At 38.5% G+C, this 7,323-nt stretch overlaps 1 long non-coding RNA gene across 5 annotated transcripts in view; it reads right to left on the bottom strand.

Moving 5' to 3' along the window:
* Positions 1-1,063: 1,063 nt before the first annotated feature.
* LOC137983139 (uncharacterized) overlaps positions 1,064-7,323 on the bottom strand; it is a 12,125-nt gene continuing 5,865 nt past the window's right edge. For 2 of the 5 annotated variants that reach the window (XR_011118904.1, XR_011118903.1), the window contains exons 4-5: positions 5,461-7,323; positions 1,065-3,573 (exon numbers count right to left, since the gene is read on the bottom strand). The exon at positions 5,461-7,323 is cut by the window's right edge and continues 239 nt beyond it. This is a non-coding gene — a long non-coding RNA (uncharacterized lncRNA). Of the gene's footprint in view, positions 3,574-5,460 lie in introns of all 5 variants that reach the window. The other 3 variants (XR_011118906.1, XR_011118905.1, XR_011118907.1) reach the window with 3 other exon arrangements.

The following is a 7,323-nucleotide window of genomic DNA, read 5'->3' as shown; positions in this document are numbered from 1 at the left end:
CAAAATGACGAAAAGAACAAAATATTATGGTTCGTTTGCCGTGTAGTTCTTGGTGTTGTGATCCCCTTCAGAAGAGGGGTTGGGACGAACGGCAAGCCTTTGGTTTAAGCTAAATTGTGAGTTAGTGTGCTCATTCTAATTCATTCATTCATTCCAATACAAGGCAGGGTCCCAAAGGGGTTTAGGGCTCAAGGGCTCTGGGCCTAAAAAAGCGGGGCTCCAGGGCTCCAAGGCCAAAAAATTGGAGCTCCAGGGCTCCATAGCAGCTACTTTAAGGCTCCGGGCTCCACTGTTGACTAGTGTACTCTAAACACCGGAGAAATGATCGGGCTCCAGGCTCCACAGCCAAAAAATCCAGGGCTCCAGGAACCCCCCCTTTGGGACCCTGACAAGGAGCAGGCGTGGCTCAGTTGAATTGATTAGTGCGGGGTTTTCGGGGCAAGAGATCCCCATTTCAGCAGGTAAAAAACACAGATCACAGGTCGTTGTTTTACCAATACAGAAAGTATCCTAAACATTCATAAAGGCTAACCTTTTGTTTAGGCCTAATTAGGACCAAGGTTAGCTTCTGTGAATGTTTAGGATACTTTCTGTGTTAGTAAAACAATGACCTGTGACCTGTGTTTTGTACCTGCCATCCCCAGTTCGATCCTCGGTGATTTCAACATCTGTTTCGACTTTCCTCTGATATGCGCAGCTTAATAGCTTTATATAACCGTAAAATGGAGCACTGACAGAGGGAGGGGGGCAAAGGGCGCACCGTCAGCTTCCATCGATACGAACCTCGTAATTGAAGGAACTGCCGACATTAAATAAAGTGAGTTTACCTTGTTTTACATTCCTTCTAGTTTTTTTCATTCATTCATTCATTCATCCAATTTCTTCCCTTCATTCCTTCATTTGTTAGTTTAAGGATTGGTTTGTCCCTGCATCCTATACTACAAATCTATGCAGAAGCCGACAAGAATAGGTTCCAGTCTATAAGATATCAAAAATTAACTCAACTAGAATCATAGTTCTTTATTTCATGTTATCGAGCTTCTCTTTTGAACGAGGGTACTTAAGCAGGTTTTATCAATTCAATTAAGCTCAACTGATGAGACTACATCTAGTTGTTAGTTTCCGGTTTTTCTGAATTTGGATGTGCAGGCTGAGCTTGTCACAGAACCCACCCTGCAGAGTGAAGGAGGAGGAGAAGCCAGTTCAAGTCGTTGTAAAGACGAACACTGAGGTTACATAAAATAAACGTTGTCTTGAATCAAAAATATATTTCAACAACAACAAGCTTTATTACCATATTTAAACATATTACAATCACAAGAAATAATATTGATACTAAAATTTAATAGTTCACTCAGAGAGCAGAGTGTAAAAAAATTAGATTAAAGCTTGAAAAGAGAATTTTAAGGAACAGATAATATCATGAGAAAAAATAAAATGACAGTTAAAAAGGAAAACCGGCAGTCAAAAGACTCAATTAATGCATGCACACAGAAAAAGATGAAAAATTACAATACTAAGTACTACATTACTAAATACTAGGGCCTGGTTGTTCAAAAGCTGATTAACGCGATTAACGCTAATCCCAGATTAAAAATTAACCAAGGAGTTTATTTCTCTACTCCCAAGTGCTGTTCAACGCCGATATTCGGCAAAACTTTGCATTAGAAGAAGTCAATCTTGAAAAACAAATAAGCAAAAAAACTTTCACCGAAAAGTTAAAACTTGAAATAAAAGTTTACGCTAATCCTGGATTAAGTTAATCGGCTTTCGAACAACCAGGCCCAGATGAACATTCGTAAGTCTGCAAGATGTTTAGCTTTACTTTCTTTTTGAATTATTTTTGGGGTAGATTTTTTAACAGGGTCACCGAAATTATTCCAAATTTTGGCAGCTGCAAAGCAAAATAATGTTAAATTTACCATAAAATATAAGTTAGTTTTGATATTTTTTATGTAATATTACTTGATTTAGGAAATCTGGTTTTGTATTGATAAATTGATGATACTGTTCTGAAGAAATTATCAAAAGATGAGAAAAGAGGGTTGTTGTGATACTGATACATAAAAACTGCATTGTAAAAGAAAACAATGTTCTGTAATTTTAAAATTTCCAGAGCTTTGAAGAGAGGCTCAGAGTGTTCATCATTGGAGGTTTTGACCAGGGTATAATACATATGGCTCTCTTTTGTGGAATTGTTAAGGATCTAAGAGTAGAACTATAAGTATTTCCCCAAACTGATACACCATAAGTAAGGAACTTCGAGTATTTATGAATTCTACTGTAGGGGCATGATTATCATGATAAGAGATTAATGTTAAAATCACCAGATACAAGGCAGAGCTTTTCTTTGTCATTGATTCTATCCAAGACAGTTTGAAGAATAATTGTCAAACAACCTTAAGTGGTCCCAGCGTGTCGCGTCCTTCTCTGGTAAGGCGAGCAAAGTCCTTGGTTTAATTAAAAGAAATTTTTGGAACTGTCCACGAACAGTAAAGAAAATTGCATACATAACATTGAATCAAGGATCATTAAATCTATTTATCCCTGCCTCAAGTAGACTTTTAATGTTGAATGGACAGTTCAAATCCCTCAAAATTGCAATAGCTAGATAATCATAATTTGCTTGAATGCTTCTAATAAAAATTATTATGAGTGAGAAGTGAATATGCAGAATTTGATTTCAGAGGAACTATCATGGTATTTATGAGTATCAAAATAACTTAAGTTAACTTTTGATGGTGTATTAGCTACAGGGTCAGAAATTGAAGTAAATGTACTGGAATATTACCAATATTAGATAAAGTCTGTAATATTCATTTGGTAAATCATCAGTTATAGAATTTAGAGTATCCTTAAAGCACAAACAGTAGATTGATAAGTTGGAGTTGGAAGAAAGCTGAAAAAGCTCGCTATCCTAAATTGAGTGAAATAGAAAAATTGAATGGGTGCAGATCTGAGAGGTCCATCACTCTTTATTATGTGAATCAATAATTGATACAGAGAATTTACACTAAAGGGTTATCGATAAACAAGAAGTTGCTGGAAAAAAGGCTTACGTTTCTAACAGAATGATGCCGTAGAATTTTCCTCTTGTTTTTTTCCTGCATAACAATTGTTTGTGGAATTATAAAAACCATTTTTCGGTCGAGTCACAAATTTTTTAAAGAATTCAATTTCATGGTTATAGACAGAGCACCTTACGCACATATGCCTACCCAACACAAACCAAACAACGGATGCACAAAGCATTGCCCTGGAATCTATTACTGCTTTCAAAAACAATTATTTTACCAAACCAACACTGCAACTGGAAATGCTAAGAACATCTGCCTTAATTTAATTGTTCAGTCTGTAGTTGTGCAGTCCAGTTGTGTAGTTGTGCAGTCTGTAGTTCACCCCGGTGGAGCATAACCAATCTCCTTTCTTCGTTTCTTCGTCCAGTCACACAAGAGTTTAAAATACTCAGCGATAGCTGAAACATCCACCTCCTTACAATGTACTTCCTGTCTGCTTCTCGAGAGCATAGGCCCAAATGCAAGGTTTGCTCTTGACCCGATCTTCAACATGTTACTGGAGTAAAAAAAAAAAAAAAAAAAAGATAGGAATTTTTTTAAGTGTCTAGTCATTCTAATGCTGGAGCACTAATTGGGGACATGCACTGTACACTGAAATCAACAAATTGATGCAAATCAAATGAAAATGTTGGTTTTTGAGAAGAGCGAAAAACTGGAGTAACCGGAAAAAAACACCTCTGAGTAGAGTACCTACAAGTTCAACCCACATATGACACAGTCTGGGAATTAAACCCGGGACACATTGGTGAGAGGCTATAATGATTCCAAGAGTATTATTGAACACATTCTTTTTACCTGATGCAAACACTCATTAAATGGAAATGGGCCCACACAAGGACAGAGAAAAACTCTGACCAGGGTGGGTATTGAACCCACGACCTTCAGATTAGATCACCGCTGCTCTACCGACTGAGCCACAAGGTCAGACGGGAGCAGGCCGTGGGAACTGAAGATGTTAAAGTCACGGCAATGAACATGTACAAGTACAATGGAGGATTACATTTTTGCAAACGTTGGCTGTGTAGCACTTATATTTGAACAGACTTAACAGACTTCACTGATTAGAGTGTACTGTGAAGTGCTAAGTTTCTACCACATATGAACCATGTGAGCGTTAGCCTATGTTTGCAAAAACGAACTCCTTCCTTGTCCTTGTACATTTTCATTGCTGTGACTTTAACATCTTCAGTTCCCATGGCCTGCTCCCGTCTGACCTTGTAGCTCAGTCGGTAGAGCAGTGGTGATCTAACCCGAGGGTCGTGGGTTCAATTCCCACCCTGGTCAGAGTTTTTCTCTGTCCTTGTGTGGGCCCATTTCCATTAGTAGGGCTAACGCTTGCGTGGTTGATACGGGGTAGAAACTTAGCACTTCACATTACACTCTACTCAGTAAGTCTGTTCAAATATACGTGCTACAAGGCCAACGTTTGCAAAAACATAATCCTTCCTTGTAATTGCATAAAGAATTGCCCTTAGCCAAAACCTGCAGGATATGCCCTACAAAGAACGATGTGCGCTACTGCACTGCAATACTCTTCTAGTAGAATGCTACAAAAAGTAAAGTCTCTGCATACGAGCCAGAAGGCCGTGCGGGTATCAGGCCAGAGCTTATCCCAGTTTCCATGGCATGAAGTGACTTGGGAGTATTTCTACTTCCCCCTGGATGGGATGCCAGTCCATCGCAGGGCTATCTTCCAACATTAAATTTGCCAGTACCCATTTAAACACTTGGATGGAGAAAGGCACCGTGAGAGTAATTATTAGAGTGTCTTGTCTAAGAACACAACACAATGTCCCCGGAGTCATGCAAGCACACATTATAACCATGAGGCGACCGTGCCTCCCACAAAAATTTTTTTTTTGAATATTGTCAAAGTAAAATTACACAAGCAAATCGTGTATATAAATACAAAGGAAATCAGGGAGAGGAAAGTGTCTTAAGTACTCCATTTTTGTTAGAGTCAAAACAATAGAATGACTTAGTACATCATCTTTCAATAAAGGACAATAAATTATAAATAACCTCAAGATTCTCCTTTTCAAGATAATTTAAATATGAATAAATTATTATTATTATTATTATTATTATTATTATTGTTATTATTATTATTATAATTATTTCAATTCAACTCAGTTGACTAATTTTGAGCACTAACTCGAACAATGGAAGCAGGCCTTTGCTGCCTTTGCAAAACCTTGAGGAGTGCCTATGCGCATTTCAGCAACATGCGCATACAGATTGTAAGAAAGCGGACTCCAAAACATGGTCAGCTCCAAGCGAGAAAGAAAATGAATTCTTGAGAAGTTTGGACCTATTCTTTTTACAAGACAAATACTTAAGTTAAAAGTGAAACTTGACATGTAACCCATTTGAAAATTCTTACCATTGAGTCAATGATCCTGCCATAAACATGTTGACAGCGAAAAGAGATTAACCAAGTACTTCACTTTTGCTTGTCCGCACAAGTTAAAAAGCTGGCAAAGAGTTGTTCATTTTAACTGTGGTTTTCCATGATGTAGCTTCACTGGTTTAGCAGGCTTCAAAAAGCACATTCTCTCTGCTGACAGCACTTCCTCCAACCACAGTCGTCCCTACACTATATGCACATCAGAAAACGCCTTTTAACTGCAAGAGATTATATATTTCATATCATTTACAACATGTTGTTGTTGTTGTTGTCGTTGGACATGGATAGTTCCCGCCGTTCTTTTGGCTCCGAGGGGTGTTTCGCCTTTTCTACTTAGGTTAGTTTGCGGCAAAGAAATCTTTTATATCTCTGGTGATCTTCGACAAGGAAATACTAGTCTCCTTTCTACAATTAATGCCTGGATTTTACGCACTTCTCTTTCATCTTCTCTAGAGTGTTTGTGTTCTGTAGAAAATGTCCTCGGCAGACGGTTCCTGGAATCTCCGTCCCATTCCACAACCTCTTGTTATTGGCTTCTTTGGCTGCATTGTGCCTTTAACTCGATGTTGCTTTGCGACTACTTCTCTGGCAGCTACCAGTGAGGCTATGAGCAGAGTTATCGTTGTGTCGCTATTTGCGTTTTTCTCGTTCTTCTTCTTTTTCGTTTTTGTGTTGTTCATCTTAAGTCTTCCTTGTTGTTGTCCTGTTATTTTTCTTTCTTCATTACGTGATGCATCATGTCATTTGTCCAAATGCGATTGCAGACATCTCTTTTTAGTGGGTTTGTTGCAGGAGTTTTGGCCGACCATCAACCGTGCAAGTAGTTAAGGACGATTTCTTGAGAGCTTACTCATATTTGTAACTTCATGCAAATCCAGTCTAGCACAGGCACTAGCACACAAATTTCTTTTTGGTGCAACAGTTACTATAGATGCTTGGCGACGGGCAAAAGGACAACTGATGGTTTAAATATGAGAACGTGTACAGAAAAGGGCCACATGAATGATCCTGAAATACGATTGATAATCGCCCAATGATACCACTTTGGTTTTAGCCTCATTTTCAGTTAAATACTTGTTACACTACAACCGTGACTGAAGTCCATGTATATCAAAATAGTTCTTTGAAGTGAACTCTAAAACATTTGGATTAGGGTTTGCTAAATACTAACCGCTTACTAACCGTGCGCGAGGGCCATACTGGGGAATATTGGCCCGAGGTCGTGGCAGGCGAGGTCCGTACCGCTGTTTTGTTGCAAATTAGGAATTTGCCGGCTTTGCTCCAAAACAAAAATACATGGCTTGGACTGTTTCCACGGAAATGGTCCGTACTGCAAAATCCTGACTGAGAAAGAACCAATCAGAGCGATGGGATTTGCCCAAGACTGGCTTTGCCATATAGTAATGCGTTGTATCGTCAGCATAATAGCCTCAAGTTAGCCGCATCATCAACAACAAAATTTATGAGATCATTAATACATAAGTTGAATAAAAGTGGCCCCAAGATAGACCCTTAAGGAACTCCATGTTTAATCGTTTTCCAGTCTGAGTAAGAATTTACAGTCTTGACATGTTGCCTTCTCCCACGCAGATACATGAGCGAATGCGACAATATTGTGGTGTCAGAAAATCCATGGGCTCTCAACTTTGAAAGAAGTAGGTGATGAGACATAAGACTCAAATGAATTTGATAAGTCTATATATTGCGATGGCGACAATATGTTCCTTAATTATTATCTGGAGCAACTCTGAAATCTTCAGTCATTCTAAGGAGAGTTGTAATACAAGAGTGACCCTTCAGGAAACCAGATAGTCTATTGCTTAGTATTGACTTGGAATA

The sequence above is a fragment of the Montipora foliosa genome, chromosome 13, assembly GCF_036669935.1.
Source record: "Montipora foliosa isolate CH-2021 chromosome 13, ASM3666993v2, whole genome shotgun sequence".
In the NCBI taxonomy this organism is placed as follows: Eukaryota; Metazoa; Cnidaria; class Anthozoa; order Scleractinia; family Acroporidae; genus Montipora; species Montipora foliosa.
This window is presented reverse-complemented; position numbering and strand designations above follow the sequence as displayed.